The sequence below is a fragment of the Poromitra crassiceps genome (genome assembly GCF_964638095.1).
Source record: "Poromitra crassiceps genome assembly, chromosome: 27".
Lineage (NCBI taxonomy): Eukaryota > Metazoa > Chordata > Actinopteri > Beryciformes > Melamphaidae > Poromitra > Poromitra crassiceps.
The window spans coordinates 6,338,902-6,353,963 of NC_139650.1; the positions used below are offsets into that span (position 1 = coordinate 6,338,902).

Here is a 15,062-nt window from a genome sequence, read left to right on the forward strand (position 1 = left end):
CAGGAATCATATACTACGCTTTTTCTTATCTTGCTTCTGTATGGGCGTCACAGTAAAGAGGTTAAGGGAGAGAGAGAGAGAGAAAGCAAAATCCACATTTGGGGTATAGGAAACACACGACTAATAATGTAAATGAGATTACAATGAATCATTGACGGCCTTTAAAGGCAGGAAACCCACTATCTCCTCTTCACAAATGGATGCAGACTCTTCATTATAATAAATCATGCTCAGCAGCTCAGAAGACATTGCAGAGTTTAATAAACACGCAAAGAACTGTGTAAAGAAATGGGAAACTGTCATATAACACCATGCTTCAAAGAAACGAAAAGAAGAAGATTATAATAAATAAATGGTGACCAGTGGACAGGTTGTTTCTGCAGCTTCTCACAACAAACTGAGTGGTTGAGGAGAATAAACTGATGGAAGCAAAAGGGGAATTTGAAATTGGGGATTTCCCCTCCTCCAACTAGAGGGCAGCGTCTCTACATCTGGATGTGTGGATGGATGGGTTAAAAAATGATTTAACACCAAAGGTTATTAAAGGAGATTTGGTGCTGATGACGACTGTACTGATGACGACTGTTGTTGAGCTGTTGAATATTAGTGTCTGTCACCATGAACCAGCAGAGCTGTATGAAGCCAACAGGACATGACAGCAGGTACTTTACCACCCACAGGACAAAACCACAGGAAGCTGCTTCAACTGGTGAACACACAATTCTCATCTAGCTTCTAATCTGCTGTCAGATCAGAGGGAGAAGTTTGCATTTACAGAACTTAGATGAAGTAATAGCCTACACAATATTTTCATACTGTTTTACTGATATATCACAATAGTGATTCAACCTATATATCTGGGTAGTTAGCAGTGTTGGGGTAACACATTACAAAGTAACACATTACTGTAATGAGTAGTGTAGTAAGGCATTACACTCCCTAAATCCAGTAATCACATTACAGTTACTATTTAAACACTTATTACATTCCTTGCATTCCAACAGTTCTTCAATTAGCTGCAGGATCAGGTTTGAATCTGCAGGATTATGGGGGGAAAAACACCAAACGTGCGGTGCTTTTTCATGCACTCGATTACACAACACAACTAGATTGGATGGGCTGGAGGGACGGGGAGGAGTGAGGTCTTGTGTATGCCCTTATTAGGATAGGGATGTGTGCTGATACAACCCGATCTCCCAAAAAATTGTAAAATAGCAACGTTTGTGGACAAACGTTGGTATTTTACAATGTCGGCTAAGAAATTGTAAAATGGGAACGTATGCGTCTACAGCGGTGGGCGTGGTTTGGGCGTGTTTTACGGAGATTTTCTGTTTCTAACCCCTCCCCCTACTCTAATCCTAACCATAAAATCTCAGAACGTTACTATTTTACAATTTTCGAGCCAAAATTGTAAAATAGCAACGTTGGTCCATATCGTTGGTATTATACAATTTTCTGTGAGACTTTGTTGGCTGATATGGGCGTAAGGTTTCATGTTTTATTGTTAACTGGCAATTAGGTGACAATGCATCTCAGGCGATGCTGCAGAGTAACACAAAAGTAATGTAACGAGTAGTGTAATGAATTACTTTCTCCAGGGAGTAATTAAGTAAAGTAAGGCATTACTTTTTTTTAAGTAATGTGTAATGTGTAATATTACTTTTTTGAGTAACGACCCCCAACACTGGTAGTTAGCATGAGCAGCAAAAGCCACTGTGGCTGAACAGAGGGGGAAAAGTCTGAGGCAACGCAATTTTATTTATAGATAGTTTCATGCACAGAGGCAGATTCAAGATGCTTTACAGAGAAAAGTTAAAAACAACAATGCAATACAATACCAACACAATACAATGCAATACAATGCAATACACTACTACACTACACTACACTACACTACACTACAATACAATACAATACAGTATGAGTAACAATTTAATAAAGCGAAAATATACAAATTATTTAAAATAATGATGGGAAGACTGAGAAGAGTAAGGTTTTCAGCCTGGATTTAAAACCTGCAATAGGGGCGTGTCTAAGACTATCAGGCAGGTTGTTCCAGTGCTATCCTCCTGCATAATGACTAAAAGCCACCTCTCTGTGTTTGGAGTTTGCTCTGGTCACGACTAGCTGTCCTCTACCCTGGGATCTAAGTGCTCAAGCATATCGCTCATATATTTAGGACCAGCTCCATGTAGAGATTTAAAAGTATAAGTCATACAACTTTAAACTAGATTCTGTGACTTACTGGCAACTTGAAACCATGCTTATCATCATGCAGCATCAAAAGAAAAAAGAATACAAGGTTTTTCTACTAGGATGATACTGCATGACAGATTACTAGGGGTGTCACAATATATCGTCCCACGAAATTTCGCGATAGTAAAACGTCACGATATGTATCGTTGAGATGAAATCTCATATCGCGATTTTTTTTTTTTATATATAATTTTTTTTTTAAATACAGAAACGTCTTTGTTTGTTGAAGTTCAATGTGTGGAAAGTAGTTCAGTTGAACAAGTCTCTGAAGAGACACATGAGAAGTTATACAGGAGAGAAACCATTCAATTGAGTTTCTGGCAAAACTGTTTACTTGACAGGAAAAACTGAAAATGCATAAAAAATAGACTAAGAAAAGTCTTGTTGTTTGAGTTTGAAGAAAAACTGAAGATGCATAATGAGAATTTATACTGCTGAGAAACCTTTTAGTTCAAAGTAAATCTAAGTGACGGTGTAACTCATTCTATTTCAAGATAAGCCTTATCTCCAATCTCATGTTTTTTCTAGTTGTTATTGTAATAACAATTTCCCACAACAGCATGTTTTGTATTTGTGCATTTCAAATAAAATACTACTTTTCCAGTCATATATTGTCATTATTCAATTTAAAAAATATATTGTTAAAATCGTATCGTATCGTATCGTTATCGTGAACCCAGTATCGTGATACGTATCGTATCGTGAACTGAGTGTATCGTGACACCCCTACAGATTACTGCAACCGCTAAAACCAATATGTGACAGAGAAACAATACTCAAAAGGGGGAGATGTAAAATAGCAAAAGCTATAATCTAGTGCAATGCATCTTTTCTCTTCGGAGATTAATGTTTTTTTGTACGTTGTCCCTGAAATAAACTTCAAAAAAAAAAAGGAATGTGCCTTTTGCAGTGGTTCAGAAATAAACGTTCACAAAGCCAGTGGCATTCAGTGCTTTTTAATATCATATTATCAATAAAAGTCATACTTTGCAAGGAATAAAATAGGACAATGTACAAATGTGTTCAGTAAAAAAGTAATATATTGTAATGACATGTAATACATAATAATATAATATATATATATATTTTTGGCCTCTAACTGACACAAATAAACTAACATTTCACACATTTTAGAGAGAGGAGTAAGCTGGCTAAATAGAGCAGAGATCTAATAGAAATATCTGGTGAAAGATAATAAATTATATCACCACGCTGAATACTGGAATAACAATGATGATTTTTTTTCTTTTTTTGAGAATGAAATGTCTTGAGAGTACAGACCAGCATGTGAGTTTTTGAAAGCCAGAAGTCTCAGCTGCTGGTGAAGTGATCATTCAGTCATTAATATTGATCAGCCTGATCAATCCCTGATATATTAGTCATGTTGTGCTACAGGAGAGTGAAAATCCTATTGCCTCTTTAAATCATCTCAATTAAATGACCTAATGGTTCATATTCAAAGAGTAGACTGAAATCACTAGTGCACCAAATCAGCTGAGCCAGAGTTGACTCTCATGTCAATATATTACTAGACAGAGCTGAGGCGAGCCTGTCCAAAATGCCTCCAATGCTGCAGGAATAACCTACAGAACAACGGCTGCAAGAATGCTGAATTGTAGCTTAAATGATGTCTCTGTTATATGAGCACAAAACATCTGAGTCTCAAAGAAAGTGCATCATTTTGTGAATCCAGCTCAGAATTATTTACAATGAACTTTAAAGTTCAACGAGACACAACATCTCATCCTGAAGTCTGTGCTAGTTTTAATTAGAAAAATGATGAATGAAAACAATGACCACATTTACACCTGGCATTCAAATGTGTTTTCAGTGATCAGATTGTAATCGGATATAGGATGGATTGTGATGTGATTGGCCAGACCACCTCCGGAGGTGGTCAGGGACACATTGTGACCACATTGAACATTGAAGTTGAAGTACAAATGTGTTCTCAATCCACATACAACAACAGCCACTGCTGTTTTTCTGCTGCTCTACGGAGCTTGCCTGATGCTATCGCAATCGGCTCTCAATGTGGACACTGGAGACACATATTAATTGACCCCATTTACACCGGCATTAAAATGTGTTTCGGGTGATCAGATTTCAATCTGATAGTGCTTGACCACATTAACCTGATTACATTTACACTTGGTATTAATATGTGTCTCCAGTGTCTACATTGAGATCCGATTGCGATTGCATCAGGCAACCTCCATAACGTAGAGAAATCTGATAGTGGTCAAGCACTATCAGATTGCAATCTGATCACCCAAAACACATTTCCATGCCAGGTGTAATGGAGTCAATGAGAACAGCACGACCATTGAAATCTCAGCCATAAGACAAGACTTGGTTCAGGTTGAGAAATTAAGTCAATCTTTGCTCAGTTATTGTGGCAGGTTGACTGTGGAATAGAGAGGATCCTCACAAGGTCCAGATGGGTGATTGACAGTGGAGTGGGCGGGGCTTTGGTTGCTCCTCGCAGCAGAATACACACAGTCAGGGGAGCTGGTGTTGTGAGTGGGCGTGGCTCCAGGGCTGTTTGGGAGGGTGACGTTGGAGTAGAGGGGAGGGGCAGTGGGAAAGCCTGCGAGGACGTAAACCGAAGGAAGCGCAGAATACACACAGTCAGGGGAGCTGGTGTTGTGAGTGGGCGTGGCTCCAGGGCCGTTTGGGAGGGTGACGTTGGAGTAGAGGGGAGGGGCAGAGGGGTTTGTGGGAAAGCCTGCGAGGACGTAAACCGAAGGAAGCGCAGTTCCTGAGTCTGGCTGTTGGGGGCGCTCCTGTATCTCATCATAGACATGAAGGGTCTGCAGGGAAGAAGGAAAGATACAAGTGTGAATAGTGTTTAGTGCAAAATCCAATCCAATCCAAACAAAATGCATTATCCATATGAATCCTACTGTACTGTAGTATGTATGAAATAAAACCTGACTTGATATTTGATGGCCGTTTTAACTTGAAGTATCACAAGTGCAAATGTTATGCAAATTATGCTGTAACCCAAACACTGGGTCATCTATCATGATGTTGGTGTGACTGGTTAATGAATCTAATATTGCTTAATTTGAGCAATGAACACGCACAAAATGTGTAGAGAAAATGACATGTTAGTTGTTGGACTGTATGTCAGCCTGCTGACTCCCAACTCGTACCAGAGTGGTGCTTTGTCACACACCCTGTGTGTTTGATGGAACACACCACAGGTGGACTGTTAAAAAGCTGCACCAAAGGTCAACTGTGCTGTCGTGCTTGTCGTCCAGAAGGAGTTGGGAAGAGAGGAGCCTCTCTCTGCCTAGTTTTTGGCTTAGGGGCTTAGGGCTTGAAGATACATAACCTTAAGCCCACCACCATATCCAGACCCTAACCCTAAGACCACCTACCCAATGACTAACCCTAAGACTACCTACCCAATGACTAAGACCACCTACACAATGACTAACCCTAAGACTACCTACACAATGACTAACCCTAAGACTAGCTACCCAATGACTAACCCTAAGACCACCTACCCAATGACTAACCCTAAGACCACCTACACAATGACTAACCCTAAGACTACCTACCCAATGACTAACCCTAAGACTACCTACCCAATGACTAACCGTAAGACCACCTACCCAATGACTAACCCTAAGACTAGCTACCCAATGACTAACACTAAGACTAGCTACCCAATGACTAACCCTAAGACTAGCTACCTAATGACTAACCCTAAGACTACCTACCCAATGACTAACCCTAAGACCACCTACCTAATGACTAACCCTAAGACTACCTACCCAATGACTAACCGTAAGACCACCTACCCAATGACTAACCCTAAGACCACCTACCCAATGACTAACCCTAAGACTACCTACCCAATGACTAACCCTAAGACCACCTACCTAATGACTAACCCTAAGACTACCTACCCAATGACTAACCGTAAGACCACCTACACAATGACTAACCCTAAGACCACTAGGGCTGTTGAAACGAATTTTGATATTCGAATATTATTCGAATTTAATAATTATGAACGAAATTCGATTATTATTATTTTTTTAAAACGAATATTTTAATTTTTATTTATTTAAAAAAAAAATTTTTTTTTTTTTTTTTTTTTTAGAACACTAGAACAGTGACAAGTTCTGACAACATACTTGAAGAAAAGAGTGTTAACTGAAGTTGACTGTTGAAGCTGCTATACTGATGTAAACCTACCTGTAGCTCTTAAAATGTATGTTCATTCATTGTTAACTGAAGTTGACTGTTGAAGCTGCTATACTGAATGTAAACCTGTAGCTCTTAAGTGCAATACGTGACTGATTTTTTTTTGTTCATGGCTCATTGTTGTTTTGGCAAAGTTTACTTATTTGTTTATTGATAAGGAGCTCAAACAAAGGCTGTGTCTTTTTTATTATCAATTATTTCATTTTAGCATTTCAGACAGCACCAATACATCACTGATGAATATTAACTAAGCTCTGGTTATCTGACCTATTTTCTAATGCAATGAATGTATGTACATTGTACAAGGAACATGTTTTCTTAAATAAACATCATTGCTGGACTATTTGTGATAAGCCTAATATTATTTTGAATATTCATCCACCATTCACTTTTCCATCTACATTTGGTAAAATGCTTAGAAAAAGTTTTACTTGGTCAAACCCAAAGATTCAGCTATATTTAGAATCAGAACATAACATAAGAGAAGACAACAATTCACTCAGACCAAAAAAAAAATTTTTTTTTTTTTTTTTAATTCAATTAAAAATTAATTAAAATATTCGAATATAATTCGAATATTAAAATGTATAAAGCACTGAAATTCGAATTTGATTATAGAGGGAGATTGACAGCCCTAAAGACCACCTACCCAATGACTAACCCTAAGACCACCTACCCAATGACTAACCTGTCAGGATCGGTGTCAGACATGGGGATCTATTCGCGGGTAGTTGGGGGTCACGGGAAACTTGGTAGGTCTTGAGAAGCTGGGGTGTTGTGGAACTTGATGGCTAAGGCTGCACAGTTCGAGGTTTGGGAACGGTCGCAGAGAGATTGCAGAAGTTGCTGGTTGCAGAAGTTGCAGGTTGCAGACGTTGCAGAGATTGGCATGATCCTTGATGTGAATTTATGAATCACTCGCGAGAGCCTGCAGGAACAGGCCCTTATAGATGTGAATATGACATCACCTGTGTTATGACATCACCGGCGAAAGGCATGAAAGACGCCTATGAATCATGACATCATCAGTGATCGATGACATCATAGTAGGAATGACGACGTCAAAGTAGGAATGATGACGTCATCCTAACAGTACCCTCCCCTCAACGGACGTCACCTGGCGTCCAATGAGGCCATCAAGGATGGCATCTGGGAGACAAAAAATCCGTAGGTTCTGGTGGAGGTGCTCTTCCGCAGGTGGTTAGACGCAGGTGGTTAGGCCCCAAAGGGGGTGTAGGAGAGTGAGGTGCTCTTCAGCAGGTGGTTAGATGCAGGTGGTCAGACCCCCAAAGGGGGTGTAGGACAGTGGAGGTGCTCCTCCCTAATACAGGATATCGAAGCCATAGATGGACCGATACGTAGACAGAACTTCCACCGGGTCCGGTGGATCCTCTGGGGCCGGCCATCCCCCGGGGCACGATCCAAACACGGGAGGCTGGAGACCATCAAAAGGGTCAAATGCCGCCGTCTCCGAAGGCAGAGCCGCAGGGGGATCTGACACAGCGAGGCCTGCCCTCCCGACCTGTAGTTTGGGGAGGTCACCCACCGTCTCCTCCTTTAAACGCCTCTTATTTCTTCTTGCTCTTGACCGAGGGCTGACGACACTACGGGAACCTCCCAGCATGAAGCTGGAACCTACGTGTGGGTCAACGACAGGAATTGGCTGCTGCTGGGGTACGGGTTCAGACTCGGCGAGGGGAAGGTCCACAGGTTGTGCCTCAGGTACGGGTTCAGACTCGGCGAGGGGCAGGTCCACAGGTTGTGCCTCAGGTTGTGCCTCAGGGCCAGCAGACTCGGAGGCCCCCTGCGGGGGGACGGAGCCGATCTGCAGGCAGCGATTGAACTTCCCAATGAGACGATCGACAGTCCTCTCCAACTCGTTAACCCTCTCGGAGACACACTGCCACTCCTGGGTCCTGTAGGGAACGCTACCCAACCGTACAGATTCTTCGGCTGGACACGTAGAGTCTTGATCCACTGAGAGTACCACGGGCCGGCGAGCGGTGGGACCACTTACTGGACGCCGGGAGCAGGAGGAGAGGTAATGCCCGGCTCGACCACAGTACAGGCAGCTCCGGGTGTCCAAACGGCGCTGCCTCTCCTCTGGTGTGATGCGAACCCTGCCGGTCAGATCACGGTACAGATGGCTGCTGGGGCTCAAATGTGGGTGCCCCTGCTCTGGAATGACGCGAACTCCCCCCCAGAATATGCCCTTAGCAGCTGGGGGCGGCCGAGAGGCAGAGCTAGAAGCCATGGCCACTGTGGACGGGGGAGTAGCAGGTCTGGAAACCTCCGGAACGGCGGTGCGCTCGAAAGCTGGGGCAGGAGGGGCAGAAGGCTGCGGAATGGCACCCTGGGGGCCTAGCCCGTCGAGACGATCTAGCCGGCCAATCAAGAGGGCGTGCCGATCAGCGGCTTCGGAAGCCAGAGCCTGGATTGCTTTTTCCTGGTGGGCAATCAGGCGTCTTGACTCGAGTGCGAGGTCTTGCAGAGGCTGCGGGGTGACACCATGGGGGCCTAGCCCTTCGAGACGATCTAGCCGGCCAATCAAGAGGGCGTACCGATCCTCGGCCTTGGAAGCCACAGCCTGGATTGCTTCCTCCTGGTGGGCAATCAGGTGCTTAAGTATGATCTGGAAGTCTCCGAACGTGATAGGACGAGTGGAGACATCAGGATGAGTGAAGGTATCAGGATGAGTGGAGATATCCAGCTGACCGCCTGGTGGGTCAGCTGAGGCCTCTTTGATCGGTGGAAATCTATCCGCTAAATCCGTTTCCGAGTGATTCATACTGTCAGGATCGGTGTCAGACATGGGGATCTATTCGCGGGTAGTTGGGGGTCACGGGAAACTTGGTAGGTCTTGAGAAGCTGGGGTGTTGTGGAACTTGATGGCTAAGGCTGCACAGTTCGAGGTTTGGGAACGGTCGCAGAGAGATTGCAGAAGTTGCTGGTTGCAGAAGTTGCAGGTTGCAGACGTTGCAGAGATTGGTATGATCCTTGATGTGAATTTATGAATCACTCGCGAGAGCCTGCAGGAACAGGCCCTTATAGATGTGAATATGACATCACCTGTGTTATGACATCACCGGCGAAAGGCATGAAAGACGCCTATGAATCATGACATCATCAGTGATCGATGACATCATAGTAGGAATGACGACGTCAAAGTAGGAATGATGACGTCATCCTAACAACCCTAAGACCACCTACACAATGACTAACCCTAAGACCACCTACCCAATGACTAACCCTAAGCCCACCTACCCAATGACTAACCCTAAGATTAGCTACCCAATGACTAACCCTAACCCTAAGAGCACCTACCCAATGACTAACCCTAAGACTAGCTACCCAATGCTACCCCTATAAGACCATCAATGCCTAAACCCAACCTGTGGAGTCCCAGGGTGTAATGTGACCACTGTGTGACCCCATGCTGTTTTTTTTCCGACCGTGGCACGTTCCATAATACGCCCAACGACACAACGTTACTGGGGTGTGTCTGTGGAGCACGTTACCACAAATGCACAACTACCGGGGCTCGTTACCACAAATGCACAAGGTACCGGGGCTCGTTACCACAAATGCAACTACCGGGGCTCGTTACCTCAAATGCACAAGGTACCGGGGCTCGTTACCACAAATGCACAACTACCGGGGCTCGTTACCTCAAATGCACAAGGTACCGGGGCTCGTTACCACAAATGCACAACTACCGGGGCTCGTTACCTCAAATGCACAAGGTACCGGGGCTCGTTACCTCAAATGCACAAGGTACTGGGGCTCGTTACCTCAAATGCACAAGGTACCGGGGGCTCCTTACCTCAAATGCACAACTACCGGGGCTCGTTACCTCAAATGCACAAGGTACCGGGGCTCGTTACCTCAAATGCACAAGGTACCGGGGCTCGTTACCTCAAATGCACAAGGTACTGGGGCTCGTTACCTCAAATGCACAAGGCGCGTGACAAAATGAGGCTCTGGTACAAGTTTGGAGTGAGAACGTGTTGGTAATGTTATATTGTAAGTTACATAATGATTGAACATATATGGGCTGCACATATATAACCATACATTCAGATGGGCTATAGACTGTTAGGACTAGGACTAGGGCCAATTTACAATGTTTATGTTGTCAAGTTGAAACAGTATGTAGTATGTTTGGTTTATATATGATGATATGTAACATAATATAACAACATTTCTCTGGTAGGAGCGTATTAATATATACTAACCTCTCTGTTTCCAACAGCTGTATTTCTTGAAGGCACACGTCCTGAGAAGCAGCACACATGAGAGAGGGAGAGAGGGAGAGTGAGAGAGGGAGAGAGTGAGAGAGAGGGAGAGAGAGAGGGAGAGGGAGAGAGAGGGAGAGAGAGAGGGAGAGGGAGGGAAGCAGAAGAAATGCATCAAAATGAAGGAAAGAGAGTGGATTCATTTCATTAATCTTTCATCAAATTATAACACAGCTGTCTCTCTATAACCCAGGAGTTCTCAGCCTGGGGGTCTGGACTCTGGACACCCCAGAGGGACAAAATCATTCTGAGTTGAAAGATGATTTATGGGATAGGAAAACATACACAGATCTATATACACATTTGACTTGAGACTCCAGCAAAGCTGACTGTGGTCACACTTAACTTGCAGGAAATGCAGGATTGAAAAACTGTAAAATGATTGTTAGTTTTCTGAATCACTTCTCAGCCTGCTCACTCCCATAAAAACAGATGGCATGACATCATGATTTAATTAATCTATGGCATTTTTAGTGGTCAAAGTGATGATGAAATCTCTTACGTTTGCAGACGAGGACCAGAGTGAGCAGAAGCAGCAGCACCACCACACAGACAGACACAATTATGATCAGAGTTCTCTGCGAGTTGTCTGCAAGAAGAAACCACACACACACACACACACACACACACACACACACACACACACACACACACACACACACACACACACACACACACACACACACACACACACACACACACACACACACACAGTGTTGAGTAGAGACTAGCTTACTATATACAGCAACCAAATCCACCTTATCACACTACAATCACACCATAAGAATGTTGGTTTCAAAAATAATGAATGAATTAATTAATTAATTCATTAATTAATTCATTAAATATTGGGTGAGATAACAACCTTGAAGTAAGCTGCAAACATGGTTTCTTACCAGGACTGTCATCTTGTTTGGTTGAAGACCCTGGAGATGTAGCAGCTGGGACTGTGTTGGATGCTGATGAGGTGAGAGAGTGGGTTGTTGATGTTGGCTTGGTTGGTTTGGTTGGTTTGGTTGGTTTGGTTGGTTTGGTTGGCTTGGTTGGTTTGGTTGGTTTGGTTGGTTTGGTTGGTTTGGTTGGTTTGGTTGGCTTGGTTGGTTTGGTTGGTTTGGTTGGCTTGGTTGGTTTGGTTGGTTTGGTTGGCTTGGTTGGTTTGGTTGGTTTGGTTGGTTTGGTTGGCTTGGTTGGTTTGGTTGTTGTTGGTTTGGTTGTTTGTTTGGTTGTAGTTGGTTTGGTTGTTGTTGGTTTGGTTGTAGTTGGTCTGGTTGGTCCTACTGAAAGCAAACAGTTAAAGGCACATGTGAGTTGTACATGTGGGTATAACAAAGTTCAAATCCAAAATGAGAGAGCAACAGATAAAACATATTAGAGGATTAAGGTACAGACTTATTGTAACAAGGTGACAGAGAATATCTTCTTCATGCCATACAGTAATGTCATATTTTCCCGCACTTTTTGTCTTTAATAGTTTTTCTCCAACATAGTGTCTTCGCCCATAATATCAGATGTGATGAATGTGAATGCACAGGTGTCACACACGCACACGCACACACGCATGCGCTCACACACACACACACACACACACACGCACACGCACGCGCACGCACGCACACACACAGTGGCGGACTGCATAATCGGGCACGTCGGGCAAATGCCCGGTGGCCTGGCCTGGCCTGGCCTGCCAACTTTTTTTTTTTTTTTTTGCAGGCCAGGCCAGGCCACTCACTGAACAGCAGGCCAGGCGCCGCCTACTGGTTTACTAGTGGTTTTATTACTTTATTCAGGTTTAAAGTGGGTGCATCTCATTGTAAAATTGGACTTGGCCCAAATTGGGCTTCAAACAACCCAAATCGGGCTTCAAACAGCCCAAATCTGGCTTTAAACGACCCAAATCTGGCTTCAAACAGCCCAAATTGGGCTTCAAACAGCCCAAATTGAGCTTCAAATGCCCCAAATTTTTCGCCCTTCGGACGCCGGCACGCACGTCGGCCCGTATCGGCCTGGCCTGCTTGGTATCTAATGCCCGGCCTGAATTATGATCCCAGTCCGCCCCTGCACACACACACACACACACACACACACACACACACACACACACACACACACACACACACACACACACACACACACACACACACAGAGAGAGAGAGGGAGAGACAAGGAGAGAGAGAGAGAGAGAGACACACACACACACACACACACACACACACACACAGAGAGAGAGAGAGAGAGAGAGAGAGAGCAGAACCAAACACTAACTGGGTTTCCATCCAAATGTATCGCATAATTCAAGCGAATTTTGTGAAAATCCGCAAAATAAAATGCGAATTTATGCATGTTTCCATTCAGTTTTGTTTAGCGAGTTTTGGGAGTCGGCAGGTTGAGCAGTCGGTGGCGCTTCTCGTCAGGAGGAGGTGTAACGTGCCTGTGTGCCTGTTAAGAGATCTCTATCAGCGGAGACCTGCTTTGATTGAGTCATCACCCGGTGATGGTGATGATCACCGTCCTCATCGTCGTAAAGTCGCCTTCAAAGCATGATGTTAGATTATAACGAACTAGTTGTGTGGCTTAGCCTTCCCAAATGTTGAGGGTCGTTTTTTAGAATTTAATACATAGAATTGCGAACGTTACATTCAATTTCATTCAGACTGCCTGGCGCTAATCGCCACCATTCCCCCTGGAGTAGCATGAAGCGGAAGTGAAGTCACATCTGGTACGTCATCGTTAATTCGCAAAATCTGTTTCCATTGCAAAAGTTTGCATCTTCCTACTGTCGATACGCTGATAAATCCACCCCCTCCAAGCGTAAAAACATTTATGCGATATTTCGACCTTTATTCGAATTTCTGGTGTTTCCATTCAAGTTTATATTCGCATTTTGGGTAAATGCGAATATCCAGAGGTGGATGGAAACCCAGTTAGTGAAACCACAACCTGGTTTTGTTTACACACATAGTTAACAGGAATGTGTGGTAGCAAACTTGAGAGAAATAAAGATCTATCTTCTATTATGACACATCCACCATTTAAACAAAACTGACAAAATGGATGATTGCAGAAAATTAAACTCATGTGCAAAACTCACATTTTCATTTTTTTAAATGAAATATCAGATATTGCCCAATCACTGCTCACAGTTTCCTCCCTACAGCCCACATAGTCGAAGCCTAATCATGTTTGTGTAAATAAACTAACACTGAAGCTTACATTTTTGTATGTGTGTTACTCACCTTTAACTTTCAGGTTGACTCTTCTGAAAGTGGTACGGTAATGTCTTCCTTTGTCTATCAGTTCCACTCCACAGCTGTAGACACCAGAGTCTTTACGGGTCAACTCACTGATGGACAGGCTGAAGACGTCTCTGGTGTTCACTGATGTTGGGGGTAACATTTCTCCACAGATAGATGTAGGGGTTTGTTTACAGACAAACCTGCTGACACTGAACCTAAAGTCCTCTAATGGATTACATGTGATGGTGGTTGTATCTCCTATATTGGCAGTTTGCATTAATTCCTTTTGGCAGCCATCTTCACCTGGTGTAAATCAAAGAGAACAGTAGACAGAAGTGTAAATTACTGTAACCACATTGTAATACTGTGTTAACACAATGAAAATCTAGCTAATGTATAATGTTTGCTTTATAGCAAAATGACTCATGACTTAACATGGATTGTACTGTTTGTGGGATTTGGAACATAGCAACATAGTTTGCTTGTATGATACCTGAGTTAATGAATATACTTGTTATAAACAAACTATAATGTGACGTCTGGATGTGTCGTGTAAAGCTCTATGCAAACTCAAAGCTCTTCACTCTGTCACTAATCTCTCCAGACAGACTTCCGACTTGCATCGAAATAACATTAGCGTCATAGTTAGAGAAAATATATATACGCCCCTTCCCCCCAGATTGCTCTGTCACTGATGCAGCTCAGTGAGAGTGGATCATGAATGGACGTGGATTAAAAAATGAAGCTCTCTTACCATCCTCTATGTCCAGTTCCACTTTGGTTGTTATCCGTCCTGATGTACAGATGATGTAGGCATCGTCATCACCTTTAGTAAGGTCTCTGATGGTCACCATGAGGTTTCTCTCTTTAGTATCATGGAACAGAGAAAATCTGCCTTTGCTTTCCCTCATATTGTTACTCACAGTCCATACGGTGCAGGAACGGATGCCTTTTTCGCAAAATTGTACTTTGGTTGGATTTCTTCTGGCATTTGCTGCACCTGTGCAGTTGAAACTGAGCCATCCTCCTGGGCAGCCCTTCACTTTAAACTCATCCT

General features: G+C 43.4%; 1 long non-coding RNA gene across 1 annotated transcript; it reads right to left on the reverse strand.

The window, feature by feature from the left end:
• Positions 1–4,821: 4,821 nt before the first annotated feature.
• LOC310799027 lies at positions 4,822–11,781 on the reverse strand. The gene is made up of 4 exons (XR_014553800.1): positions 11,669–11,781; positions 11,275–11,361; positions 10,713–10,753; positions 4,822–5,069 (listed from the first exon to the last, which is right to left on the reverse strand). It is a non-coding gene; the product is annotated as an uncharacterized lncRNA (long non-coding RNA).
• Positions 11,782–15,062: the final 3,281 nt, after the last annotated feature.